Genomic DNA, 14798 nt, shown 5'->3' with positions numbered 1-14798 from the left:
GCGTTGGAGTCTATTAAAAAGACTACACATACAGGAATAGCAGGATCATGAGCACTTAGACCTCAGCAAATGAGTAAGGAGGACATGTATATTATAGGACTTCCCTGTGCTTCCTCTTTCATTGTCCTTGTCACCACTCTCTTAGTGTTGCACTTTTGCTCCATCCCTGCATAAGCGGCATTTCTGTGGAGACTTTCAATGAGCTCTTTTTGTACTTCATTTTTGTTTCCTAAAGTAGTCTGACAGCCCATTTGTTCATAGCATAGCAGGCAGTTTGTAACTTTGTGATTTACAGGGCAAGAAGCAGAAGAATTGTCTTTCCCCCCATTTATTTAAAATAATTAATTTTCTCTGGTTCACCTCTCTATTTGACCCTCCTCAGGCTTTTTGTATGAGAGGTGACTCTGCAAAGCTATTGGACATTGTGAATGTTAATGAAGATTTCTCAAACCTTCCTACGCCTGGGGGACAATAAATATATGCACTGTTACAGTTAACAAATGTGCTCTCATGGGTACTGTGAATTTGATTTCATTTTTTTTAATTGGAAAATTAAATTAAGCAAAATGGCAGTTACCAAAGGTAAAGGATTTGAAATGTTGGAATATGCCTGTCAAAACAGAGAAGCTGAATGATATAAGCATTCCCACAAAACAAACAAACATATAATATGTTGTGTGTCTTATTTATATCAGTGAAACTCTGGAGTAACTCTGTTTAAGTCAATGGAGTTACTCAGGTGCTAATGAAATCATAATCTGGTCTTGCCAGTGCACACTGTAACTACCAATAGTGATATGAATGATAAATATTCAATGATATTAAATGGACATTTTGCAATCATAATACTTGTAAATTCCAGGCTATAATGCTGTGGTTTTCAACTCTGGTCCACCGCTTGTTCAGGGAAAGCTCCTGGCACGCTGGGCCGGTTTGTTTACCTGCTGCTTCCGCAGGTTCGGCCGATTGCGGCTCTTACTGGCTGCGGTTCGCCACTCCAGGCCAATGGGGGCTGCAAAAAGCGGCGCGGGACGAGGGATGTGCTGGCTGCCCTTCCTGCAGCCCGCATTGGCCTGCAGCTGTGAACTGCAGCCAGTGGGAGCTGCGATCGGCCAAACCTGCGGACGCAGCAAGTAAACAAACCGGGCTGGTGCACCAGGGGTTTTCCCTGAATAAACAGTGGACCAGAGTTGAGAACCACTGCTATAATGAGTCTTCAAAACCAAGACTATCAGAAAAGGAAGAAGTTCCTTTAAAAAAATAAAATAATGTTGAGGTAAAACCTGGAAATTTTCTTCCAGTCTTTCCAGTCTAGCAATGAGTTACGGCACCTGGCATTCAGCAAAAGCCTACACATGGTGTTATGTAATGGAAGCAATTTATCAATCTTACAGTGCAGTTCTACTCTGAACAATGACTATAACAATGAAACCTTCTTATTCAACAGATCTGCTTCTTGTGGGTTTTCAGAGTTATCTCTTCAGATTTTAGTGATGGTCAGTTGTCACTTTAGATCTTATTAGCACTGCTAAAAGGGAGTGAGCTGGATTCTGGTCCTTCTCGTGTGTCAGTGGGATTATTTGCTAACTTTCCATGATTTATACCTGCAAACTCCGTAAAGACAGTAGGACTGTAGAGGTACCACTAAGGGTATAATTTGATTTACAGAACATTTATTAGAGGTGATATATAAGTAAGAGAGAGCCCAGATTGACCCTGAGATCTCAGGTTGAGTTTGCAGGGCTAGTACTTCGAAATGATATCCTAGGCTATTACTTGTCTTGACATGATAATCACTGGGAGACATGGGGCCTTAATCCCAGTGAAAAGTGAGAAAGGAAAAGTAACAAAAACAACAATAAATATAAGGAACAAAGCTGTATATGTATATGCCTTACTGAGTAACAATAGAAAAAGTTCATAAAAGTCACATTAATTATTTCTTTGGTGCTGGCCTGTTTTTCCCTCATAACATCTAAGATTATCCATTCTATCCTCCCTCCCAAACACTCAGTTACATGGGCTGGATGAGAACCAGAAATATTTACATTTCAAAGTTTAGTGGCAGATTCCTCCTGGCCTCTATGTAAATATGAAGTGAATGTGTGTGGGAAGCGGGGTGAGGAGAGAGTCATAAAGACCCTTCTGTCTCCTCCCTTTCCATAGCCCATGTAACAATCAGGGGGATCTGCAGTCCCTTTGCTTAGAGGAGTACAAAACCTGTTCTGTCCCTACTATCTTGTGGTGCCCCATAACAGGTAGGGAAGAAATGGGGACATGCCCTCCTGACTAAACCTTCCCATACAGTAGGACTGGTGTACATAGGAAAGCAGGCTGCATCTTGCACTGCCCTTGAACCACAGAAAAGATTGTCTTGAAATCCGCCTACCTATTTGGTATAGAATGCCTCTCCCTGTTGCTCTCACTGAAAAAGCAATATGGCTCTTAACTATCACTGACTATTGGGTGTGCCTAGCAAGCATGAGCTAGCCCTCAGTATCTGAGGGCACAATCGTGAAATGCCCATCACAGGTGAATAATTGCTCTGAAAGTAGAAATATTGAAATCAATACAACAACCTGCATAAGTAAGTGCCCAACAATGTGAATAGGTGTTCCACAGTTCCACTGTTTCCCCTTTGTCTAGCTAGCTGGGGTCAGGGGTCGCTGGATCAGTCTTTTCCAGACTGTCGGTCCAACACTTAATTTACATCCACTCCATCGTCCTGTACACACTCTACCCACCATTTTATTGGCTATCCTCTTATTCTCTGCCTGTGAACTCTAGTCTCAAATGCCTCCCTAACAGGGTTCCCTTCATCCCATGCCATCTCAGCCTCTTCTCTTGCAGCTACTCACAGACCTTGGTCTTACTCCTGATGACATCATTCCACTGGTGGGCCAGCTATGTCATGCCTTTTTCTGCCCTCAGGCATATCATTTCAATGGCTTCAAGTCTTCTCAAGTGCTTCTCTTTGGTCACCCATGTCTCTGATCTGTACAGACGAGCTGGTCTTACCATGGCTTTATATAGTGGCCCTTTAGTCCAGGCATTCATTTATCTATTTATCAATCTATCTACTTTATCTGTCGCCAGACTTCCCCCAGCAATCAGCAGCCTTACTTGCAGTTCTCTGTTGATTACTCAATTTGCAGCTAACCAGTCCCCAGGGTACTTAAATACAAAAGGCTGATTTAGGCTCTGGCCCTCAGTATTGATATTCATCTGTCTTGATTCCGTGCAAGTCACCCACATGACTTCAGTTTTTACTTTACTCATTTTGAGGCCACAGTTTCTTAGTTCCCTGTTCTAGGCATCAATCACCTGAACCAAACCTTTCCCACTATCAGCCATTAACACAATATTGTCTGTACAGATCAACTTTGTACATCCTTTCATTTGGATTATTTTACTGATTAAGGGATTCCACAATCATGTTCTTACTATAAGCAGATCATACAATGCCATTAATGATATTCCATAATCATCCATTTTCTTTGATAGCCAGGCATGCATTTCTAAATATTTCAAAAGAAGGTAATCTCAGAATGGTGCTTTCCGTAATCTGCTTTATTCTAATTCTGCTATATTCTAGTCGGAGACAGAATAGAGCACTTTTACATGACACAAAGGCATCTTTTGCAGAAGTGGTATAGCTCAAGAGTTTAACAAATACAGAATACATGGAAAAAAAATTTAACTGAGGAGCTAATACTACATAACATGTGTTAAGAATTATTGTTTTCTATGAGCTGGCAAAGTGGGCAGAGGAGCATGAGTCAAAGGCAAATCTGACATTTTAAGATAAACTTGAATAATATTTACTAGAGGCTTATCTATCCTTTTATCTATCATATTATTATATTACACCCCATAAAACAATAAAGAAAATAGGCCAGTAAAATGCTATATCTTGTTTGCTTTGAACTGCTTGATTCTGCTTTCTACAAAGGGGCACTAGTGAACTGGCTAAAAGAAAGGGCGAGTGTTCACTGCCTTCTCTACCCCAATCATCTCTACCCCAACTTTCTCTACCCCTAATCCAGCAAAAAGAACACATTAAAAAATCTCAGACCTGCAGGCTTTCACAGTAACATTATGTATTATTTATTATTATTTTCAACAAGATAAGTAAGATTAACATGCAGAAGAGCCGTACTCACCTATTTGCAGACTGTGAGGTGAGAGGAGTAGCTCTTCAGTTATTACTTTTTTGTTAGTTCTTTTGAAAATATTTCATATCTCCTATTCAAATGAAGAAACAGCAAAGTTTTGGGAGATTTAATCTTCCCATTCATTTTATTTTATTTTACAAGCTGGAAAGTAGAAATACTGAATTTTCTTCTTTTATATACCATATTTAGAATATTTCTTTCTCTCACAAGCCCCAGTATGAATGCTTTTAAGGTCCTTGCTTCCGTTAGACCTGTCTTTGCTTACAAAATATACCAGACTTGTGTGGAGCTCTCAGTTCTTTCTTTCAGTCTCTCTCTTTCTCTCTCTCTCATTTACTCTCTCTATTTCAGCTAGCTGCTATATACCCATATGACTATTACCAGATGCTAGGCACAGACCTTCTTGTGATGCCTCACATTATCTTATTTTGTCCTGGCCTGTCTCATTGAAGTTCCAATTCATAGCAACATAGTGACATTAGCATTGATGGAGACAGTGAGGAAGCAGGTCTTATTTTAATGAATAAAAATAGATAATAAAGTTCCTCGTTCTCTACAACTGTACAGTGAACAGTCAGAAATGACATTGACAATATTTCTTCTTATGGTTTGAATCAATTGTTTAGAAAGTTAGGGCCTGATCCAACACCTATTGGAATCAATGGAAGGACTCTCCATAACTTCAATGGGCTTTGAAACAGGCCCTTACAGAAATTGAAAGGCTGATAATCTTGTTGGCCACGTAAAGACCAAAAGGACAGTTCTTCTACAAAACAATCAGTTAGAATGTCCTTCCTCTTCATTATACTGACAGTCACACAATCATAGAATCATAGAATATCAGGGTTGGAAGGGACCTCAGGAGGTCATCTAGTCAAACCCCCTACTCAAAGCAGGACCAGTCCCCAACTAAATCATCCCAGCCAGGGTTTTGTCAAGCCTGACCTTAAAAACCTCTAAGGAAGGAGATTCCACAACCTCCCTAGGTAACCCATTACAGTCCTTCACCACCCTCTTAGTGAAAAAAGTTTTCCTAATATCCAACCTAAACCTCCCCCACTGCAGCTTGAGGCCATTACTCCTTGTTATGTCATCTGGTACCACTGAGAACAGTCTAGATCCATCCTCTTTGGAACCCCCTTTCAGGTAGTTGAGAGCAGCTATCAAATTCCCCCTCATTCTTCTCTTCTGCAGACTAAATAATCCCAGTTCCCTCAGCCTCTCCTCATAAATCATGTGCTCCAGCCCCCTAATCATTTTTGTTGCCCTCGACTGGACTCTTTCCAATTTTTCCACGTCCTTCTTGTAGTGTGGGGTCCAAAACTGGACACAGTACTCCAGATGAGGCCTTACCAATGCCGAATAAAGAGGAATTATCATGTCCCTCGATCTGCTGGCAATGTTCCTACTTATATAGCCCAATCTGCCATTAGCCTTCTTGGCAATAAGGGCACACTGTTGACTCATATCCAGCTTCTCATCCACTTTAACTCGTAGGTCCTTTTCTGTAGAACTGCTGCCTAGCCACTCGGTCCCTAGTCTGTGACAATGTATGGGATTCTTCCATCCTAATTTCAGGACTCTGTCCTTGTTGAACCTCATCAGATTTCTTTTGGCCCAATCCTCCAATTTGTCTAGGTTCCTCTGTATCCTATCCCTACCCTCCAGCATATCTACCACTGCTCCCAGTTTAGTGTCATCTACAAACTTGCTGAGGGTGCAATCCACACTATCCTCCAGATCATTAATGAAACCGGCCCCGGGACCAACCCTTGGGGCACTCCGTTTGATACTGGCTGCCAACTAGATATGGAGCCATTAATCACTACCCATTGTGCCCAATGATCTAGCCAGCTTCCTATGATCACATATGGACAACTGCTTCTGATACAACAAAGTTTCTAATATATTCTGTGAGGGAAAATATGATGTTTTCAAGTAATTTCTTTAGTGTTTTCTTTTTCTTAGTCTTTTGCAATAATTCAGTTCTGTTCTTTGAGTACTTATGCACCTTACAATATGTGAAGCATCACGCTATGTTCATGAGTCACCTAGGTATGTACATCATGAGTTACAAAAAGTGATTTACCAAACTTTGAATTACTGTGAAAGTATTTATTATCAGTTGATACCAGGAACGTTTCCCACCTCAAAAAATGTGCCCATGTTCTAGTTATTTTGCCCAACAACAGTATCCTGTTTAATTGGAAGTGTTTAAAGATAATATTTTAAAACAGAGAAAACATACCTTCAGTTTACTTTTTCTCCAGAGTGTTGCTGTATATAAAAATGGATTTTGTGGTAGCGTTTAAGAGGGGTTGTTGATTTGACATTGAAAATGTGTGAAGTCCTTTGTTTTCCTTTTTAATACCCGAGGAGGTATGAAATCTAACCATCCAATGAGCACTTATATAATGCTGTATAAAAGTACATTTTGTGCGACTTGCCTGCCAGTAATAATAATGAACACAGTGTAGAGTTCTACTAACTTATATTAGTATTTACTCGTTATATCTGACAGCTATAGCCTGACTTTGATTTTACAGAGCTGTGTAGCAGATTTTTGTCAAGACCTCTGCTACTCATAATAAGTGTAATAATTTGTGAATATACTTTTCTCAGGATTATACAAAACTCAAGAGAGCAGTTGGGGAAACTATTGCCTCATCAATGTGCACAAATGCCATTAACATGAATATACATTATCCACAGTACTATGCATGTGTTGAGGGCATAATTCTACAACTCCAGGGAAGAGATACTCAATGTGAATAAGGATGCAGAGTAAGTCCCTATGTTAAATAAGACTTGACTTAGGATAAGAATAGATTCTGCCCTCAGTTACTCTTGTAATTACTGCAGATTTTTCCTGGAAGCGCTCCAGTTAGAATGTGAGTTTCTTAAGGCAAGGACTGTGCCTGATATTGTACTTTTGGAGCACCTAGCATTTTATGAGTGCTATAGAAACAAATAAATAATGATGTTTAATAATTGAATTATCTAATGTTACTCTGGATTTTCATTGGTACAATTAAGACTCAAGTTTGGCACCAGAAGTTTGAGAATCTGAAGAAAAGCTCTTGTTCCACCCACCCCAGTATAATTTGTGTTGCTCCCGCTTTTGAGTTTTGATGCCTCCCAACACAAGAGACACCCAGGCCTGCTCAAGCCCACTCCAGTAAGTGGCTGAGGTCAGCAATCCAATATAGTCTTGATCAGCCCTGCTGTCCTGACTCTTTTTCACTGGTGTGCCTGGGACTCTCCTAAAGTTGGGGATTCTGGCTAATCCACTCCAGCTGTTAAATACAGGTTTTGTATTATATCTGTTTGTTTTAAAATTAAAGGTAGATTTGTATAGGTTAAAATCAGAGATAAATTATGTTTTCAAATTTGCATTTGCAAAAAATGATATAGACCCTTTGTAAGTGGAGCCAAAGACACTTTGAGTCTGAGGGGTGAACATCTTGAGATCAGAATGGAGCATTAGGAAACATGCTGCAGTGAACTGCTTAATTCTTGCCATCTCTGAGCACCTGAGTTCAACCAAAATAATTAATGAAACATCCGTGGAGCATCTGAGAGATATTTGAAGTGCCAATCAAGGTGCTGTTTACTGATCCACCCACTCTGTTAAAGTCCTGCTGTCTGGAACATATTGGGTGGTTTTTCATTTGCCTGAGCTGACAGATACAGATTGTGACAAGCCTCATATGGGGACTCCAGCCTGGAGGGATAGCATTGAAGAGAACTGAGGAATTAATGGTGGAAAATGTCACAAATTACCAGCCTACTCACTCTTCTTTCATTTTTGCTCATAGTTTCAGAGAATTTGTATATAGATCTTCTATATATTCATACACACACCACATACACAGAAGAGAATATATATGCTTACAATCTACATATGTACAACACACATACAAATACACACACACACATGCACATTTTTACACATGCTTTATGCCAGTGTAACTCAACTAATTTAAATGGTTATTCTAGATTTACATGCTGTAAGTGAGAAGAGAATCAGGTCCATAGAAATAAATGAAAGTGGTAGGATTTATGTTTTAGGAAAGATTCCAGGACCACAAAGAATTATTTTCATGTTAAGATATGCAATATAAATATAACAGTTTTTAAAATAAATGTGCATTTTTATTCAGAAGACACTATTTCAGACAGTTCAAATTCTGTAGTCTTCCTTCAGCTTCTCATGATTATTTTCACTGTTCTATAAAACTGGGCCAGATCCTCAGCTGTTTTCATTGACATCAATAGAGCTAGGATGACTTACATCAGCTGAAAGTTTGTCCCCGTGTTTTCTTTAAACACCCTGTCCCCCCAAAAAATGACAACTAATGAATAATATGAGGAATTTTGTCATGGCTTTAATAAAAGTCCTTTTGCCAAAGTAGGTAATAGAATGGTTCCAATTTTCATTCAGAAGTTTTCTTTTTGACAGAAACTTGAATTCTTATTTAAGTTAAGCTCCCCATAAAATTTCATTGCATATTTGCTTGAACAAAGACTGCGTGAGTGCATATTGTGTTTTGCAGTTACACAAAACTATTGAATTGAACTTTTCAGCGACAAATAGTTAATATTGAAATTGGCAAGATTCCAGAAATTTTCATTATTGTTCAGATAAAGCATGACAACTCAGGGTTCACCAGTCACACTACATTATAAATGTTAGCCTTTTGTTTGCCAAAAAAAAAGGATCTGTGTATTTCATTCTAATAACCTACCTACATTACAGCATAACTTTAGCTCTGACCTTCAAGAAAACATGAAAATTATTTACGCATCTTTTTCACAGGAGATAGGCTGCGTAAGCAGAGTGTCACTAGCAAAATAATAATAAAGAAGCTTCTTTAGGTATGTGGTGGAACAGAGGCTAGGCAAGATGAAAATGTATAGTATTTTTTTTTTAAATGAACACATGTTTTGACTTCCTAAGGATGGAGTTTGTGTTAATTAGACATTTGCCAAATTCAGAATTATCTGCTGCCTGTCAGAAAACACCTGCCATTTTTTTCTGACTGCAGTAGGTGTTAGAAACAGGGAGATGATGGAAGTAGCATAGGACTGAAAGCTACAATCTGCTACCTGCAGATCCTCAATATTTTAGCTATCTCCTTTGCATATAGATGAGCATGTACCTTGTTCTGGAGATATTTCCTGAGGAGACACTAGCCTCGTTGCCGTGGATAAAACATTAGCAGTTATGTCACATGAGTATACTTCTGACACTCATTACCTCTGCCAGTTTTTTGCAGACTGTAAACCTGAATGCAGGTGGCAATATTCACCGCTTCCTTTTTCTTCTACAATGTATTCCACATTAAAGTAGAAACCAGCATTCAGTGCTGATTTGGTTTAACTTATTTTTGGGAGCCAGTAGAGGAGACTGCAGAAAGGCTAATATCCCTATAAGAAAGCAGTATTTTAATCATCCATGGGGAGGTGTATCCAAGTAGCTGGAGTCCATGACTACATCTCTGTAGTTTTAGGTTCTATCCCTGGCTTTGCCACAAAGGCCTTTTTTGCATAACAGTGTTGCACCAGTTTAACTTCAATCAGTTTTTAAATATCCTTTGTCCTTCCCATTCCCACCTGTACTAGGATCCTCTCCCCTGTGTAATTTATCCCTTGTGTTTGCTTCCAACTACTGCCAGCCAAACCTGTAGAGTTCATTTCATGAAGCAATTATGAACCAAATTCCATAGCGTCTGCACAGTGTATTTAAGATCCTCAACTGAAATATGCTAAATAAGTTCAAAGTATTTGTGTACATAAGTAAATTCATTGATTTACATTTAATATTGGAGATACTATAGCAGAATATTTTGAAGTATTTTTATAGAAAATGAAAATACTTAAGCTTTCCATAGTGATAACCACTTGGGCCTACACTGTGCACATATCATAGTTTAGACAATGGGACAGATCTGTCAATTCAGCTCTCTTTCTAGATCCTCACATCTGTGCCATGATTAAATGTTTCTGCTTTTTCCTTCAGAACATTTGAAAGTTATGACCTTTCTTTTCAGTCCATACAGCTAAAACTCTCATTCTAAGCCCTTTTCATCTCACATTTTTGACTACTTCAGCCACCTCTTCTCCAAGCATGAAAAGTCCATCTTGCTGTATTTATATCTATTCAAAGCACAGCTGCAAAGATCATTTGCCATTCTTATCATTTCAATACCATCACCCCCTCTCTTTCCATCCCCCTTCTTCACCACACCAAATACTCATCGTTGCATTTGAGGTTCTTCACAGCCTATCACTTTCATACCTATCATCACTTAGATGATATTGAGATATCAGCTCCTGCCTTCACTCTTCCAGCAATGTCAACCTTCATTGCCGATGTGATAAATTTTTAAATAAGCATTTTTATACTTTCTGCCATATTGCTCCACAAGCTTGGGAGGAACTCCCCATAAGTCACCTCATTATGCTCCCTTAAATCTCTCTGCAATGAGGTATACTGGCAGTGGTGCTGGAACAATTTTTATAGTGGGGGTGCTGAAAGCCACTGAACAACACTGTAATCCCTGTATATGGTGGAAGCCACTTCAAGCCAGGGGGTGCTGCTGCACCCTCAGCATCCCTACTTCCAGCACCCATGTATACTGGCCTTTTAAGAGTAGAGGGTGCCAGATGACTTCATTCCAGGGAGTTGGAACGCACAAAGGTCCAGGAAATGGCCAGGTAATAGAAGAGAGGAAGGGGATCCCTGGAAATTAGGAGTTGGCTGTGGGTAAAAACCCAGAACGTTGTTCCTTTAAGGGTCTAGGATTAGAAGCCCTGTAGTGTAGGTTGGGTAGGGCCCCTCTCTTTTAGCCAATTTTTGGAGGAGTTTGCTGGAGGATATAGACTGCCTTCTCCTTCAGAACAAAGGAGCCACTTATTAGAGAAGGAAGTCAGCTCCAACCAAAGAGAGCTGGTACTGGCAGCTTTGGGTGGAGCAGATGAGGACAGAGGACGAGCTCTGTGTGTGGCAGAAGAACCGGGTCTGAGTATGAACTTTTATGCTAGATGATTACAGATTTTAATCTGGGGACTCTCTGAACATTAATTGAACCATTTTGCTATTAAACCAGCCTGGGGTGGGGTGCAGTTAGCCATAAAAGAAACTGTGTGGTGTACATAAAGAGCCTTCAAGAGGTGGCTAACAAGGGCAGGGTGCCTGCAAAGTGAGCCCTGGCCATGACGGAGTGCTCTGTAAGTGTCCATCCCACTACACCCTCTCCTCTGCAGCAAAGCCCACAAAAACTCAACACTGGTCAGGCAGCTGGTGTGCTGTGATGGCTGCTTTTCATGTTCATTTGTTTTCTCTCTGTTTCCTTGTGCTCCTGTTGTCTCTTGTCTTATTTTTAAATTTTAAGCTCTTCAGGACAGGGACCATCTTCTACATATTTGTATGGTGCCTACCACAACAGCCCACTGGTGCATGACTGAGACTACTTTGTGCTACCATACTATGTCTATTACATCAACATAGTCTCATTAACTTCAAGGAAGCTAAGCCAACTCTCACCAGATGAGGATCTGGCCTTATACTTTTTTACATTATTTGTTAGACAAATAAGCAAATACGCCAATACATTAAGAAAAATGTGTTTATTGAGTTTTCATCTCACAGTATAAACTCTTCTTTGGAGCTTGAATCGAGCAAGACATTTCACTCAGAACTTACCCCACATTCACTTGCAACTCAACCGGTTGTTTTTGTTTTATTTTGTTTTTTTCAAAAGGTTTGCAAATAGTTTTCATGGAAGATAGGCAAATTTGTGGCTCATAATGAAACCTGAGGAAACACTAGTTTAGCATTTAGGACTCAAGAGAAGTAACAGGATGACTTATAGCAGTGTAAGTGAGATCAGCATTTTCCCTATGCTTTTTTAAAAATGGACTATACACATCTACATTTTCCTAGGAGGATGCCCCCAAATTGTGCAAACTGGACTGAACTAGATTTGTCTGCCTTTCAACTGTATTTAGAACTCATGGGGCTTTGCAGGGTAATCCCCAGTATCACAGTCTTAATCCTTCTCTCATTGACATCATCCCCCACAGAGTGGAGCTAGCTGCAAGTTAGAAAAAAGCTTGACCTGAAGATAATGGGATATATTTTGTTATCATTCACACTGGTGTAAATACAGAGTTACTCACTGAACTCAGTGGAATTGCATAAATTGAAATGGTAGCAAAAGATGGCCCTTTAAATGAAGAAAACACTGAGATGTGCTGTTAATACTAATTCTTTCAGGGCAGAAACTCCTGGCAAAGCCAGAAAGTAGGCAGTGGTGCTGCAAACACTTAGAAATATCCTTCATTTTATTCACAGGAGCAGTCCAGTAGAATACTCAAATGTTTAAAGTTAGGCACGTGTATAAACCTTTTGCAGGCTCAGGGTCACAGACTGAACTGGAAACCATCAGACACCAATCTAGACACCTACATAGGTGGGGAAAAGAAAGGGAAGGGAAGGAAAAATCTTAGCCAGTGTAGTGTCTGTTAAGCAGCTGAAAAAAACCAAGAGAGATAAACTGCACTAGCAAGAAATAATGGAAATTGGTGAGAGCCCTGTCTAATTCTTCCCCTTTTGTATTTCCCAACATGAGAAGTGGAGCATAATGGGCCAAAACTGCACTTGTAGAAATGCTCTCAGGAAAGCAATTTCAGGAAGGTAATTTCTGTTGCTTCTAGTGGGGGCTAGGTTGGCTAATGTTAAACAAAATTCTTCTCAGTTCGCAACAGTAATTAACTAGCTAAAAAGCTGTGTTTCATGTTATTTTAATTGGAAGAGAATCATTGACGGTAACTTTGCTGGTCTATAATTGGAAAAAACAACTGCTCTTTAGTGTCGCTTTATGTAGTATAATGTATTTGTCATTTCTTATTAGTCTATTTGCAACTCCTTTGAGTAGTCATACATGAAAAAGTTTCTACTCAAAGCTCAGTGTTTCTAATTAATCCCATAACAAGACTCAGACATTTTTGCTATGAAGCTTTTCTCAAAGACTAAAAGTGCTTGTTTTTCATTTCATGTTGCATTTCATGGGCGAGATAGGCAGAGGCCTGTATTAGACATGCGTGGAGTTTCACTACCATAGGGGGAACTCTGGGAGACACTTTGCCTCAAGAGGCACAGTCCCTCCTAGGGAGGAGTGTACTTGCTATATCATCATTTGGGACACTGCACTTTGCTTCCTTTTGCTCTGGTAGCAGCAGACAACATAGACATGATCATGGTCTCACCTCCTCCTGACCTCTTTGGAGTGGCTTGTGCCCTGGAGGCCTTAGAAGCTTTCAATCCTTGCATTAGCTGATCCCCATCTAGTGTAAGTTTGTTATACCAATAAAATAAAAACCAGCAGGTTCTTATTAAAGGGGATAAGACAAAATGTCACATTTATTGTGAATACAAAAAGAACCATAGTAGGCAGTCAGTTATAGCTATAACATTTCATTCAGTTTCACATTCATTCACACGTTCGTTCATACACACATAAAGGTTCTACAGCTGCTGTATAGTTACCAGTCCTGAATGTAGCTTGAGTTCGTGGCTTGGGTTCGTAGCTTGTGGTGGCTAACTGGCCAGGAAAGCCGGGCACAGGGAAGAGCTGGGTCTCTATTGGGCATACACCGATGCCCTTCCATGTTGGCAGCAGAATGTTACCCTTCAAAGTCTTCCATCTCACCCACCTTTTTGTAGGCTTTAGTTTGAATCCAGAGTCTATAGGTCTTGCTGTGCCACCCTGCCTCTGGGTCCGGTGTGATTGATCACCCGTCAATTGCAGACATGACTTTCAGCCTAGGACCTGGCTTTAATGTTTCTTCAATTGTACTTTTGTTCTTTTCTTTTGAGGGTGGACTCCTCTTACTTTGTCGGGGCTGTTGTCTGCATCTTCAGCCCTTGGGTGTTTACACTTTATTTCATCAGGACAGGCTGGGGCTGGAGGTTGATTCCATCATCCATACATATCTCATTCACACATCTAAACTAAACTAATAAGATTACAGCAGAGTTTTTCAACAATGAAGGTTGCAGCAAGCTTTTTCAAAATGAAGTGAGCATTTTAAAATGGAGTTTGGGACAAGTTAAAATGGAGTTTGAGTTACAGTATGGACAAGTATAAGGAATGGCAAACAGTAAACAGAAGTTACAATATAGACAAGTATAGTGAATGACAAACAGTGAGCAGAAGTTACAATGTTGAAACAGTCTAAGTTAGAGCGATGTAAGCAGCAATTGGATTGAAAGTGAAACTCAATTAGCCAGTTATTGGGGTAACTGGTTTTATGAATGAATGTGGTTTCATTCATAAAACTTTGCTGATGAAGTTACTTTAATAAAGTGGATAATTAAAAACAATGTCATTGATCAGTTCTACAAGTTAATGTAGCTTTATTCACTTCAGTGGGGCTACAGCAATTTACGCAAGCTAAGGGTCCGTCTCTCTTGAGCGTAGGGACTATGTCTACCCCTGCACTACAAGTTTGGGTTGTGACTCACATACCACACCTGTTGGAGGGCTCGTGTGAAGATAAATGGTAGTGTAACTATGTTAGCACGGACACTCACTATTTACCTAGGGGCTTCAGGTG

This window comes from Lepidochelys kempii, chromosome 4 (genome assembly GCF_965140285.1).
Source record: "Lepidochelys kempii isolate rLepKem1 chromosome 4, rLepKem1.hap1, whole genome shotgun sequence".
Lineage (NCBI taxonomy): Eukaryota > Metazoa > Chordata > Testudines > Cheloniidae > Lepidochelys > Lepidochelys kempii.
Note: the sequence above shows the minus strand (reverse complement) of the source record.